The sequence below is a fragment of the Nestor notabilis genome, unplaced genomic scaffold (genome assembly GCF_000696875.1).
Source record: "Nestor notabilis isolate BGI_N333 unplaced genomic scaffold, ASM69687v1 scaffold27406, whole genome shotgun sequence".
Taxonomy (NCBI): Eukaryota; Metazoa; Chordata; class Aves; order Psittaciformes; family Psittacidae; genus Nestor; species Nestor notabilis.
This window is the reverse complement of record NW_009934632.1, coordinates 7,450-7,752: the sequence shown is the minus strand read 5'-3', so window position 1 is coordinate 7,752 and position 303 is coordinate 7,450.

The window sequence follows — 303 nt, the reverse complement described above, 5'->3', positions numbered from 1 at the left end:
GGTCCCCTGCCCGGTCCCCGAGGTCCCCGCGGGACTCCCGGTGCCACAGAACGATGGGTTCCCCGGTCCCGGGGAGCAGCCTTCGAACCCAAACCGGTCTGTGGGTCTATAGAGCCAGTGAGGGAAGGCAGAGCCGGAGACTGCCTTGGCACGGGCAAGAACCAGAGCCCGTTTGATTTGAACCCAGTGGTTGTCCCGGATCAGGGGCAGTCCCAGGTCACCCCTTTGGCTTTGACCCCTCCCCAGCAGCTCTGCTCTCGGGGCTCACCCCACGCAACTTCCAAAGGACAATGGCCACGAGCA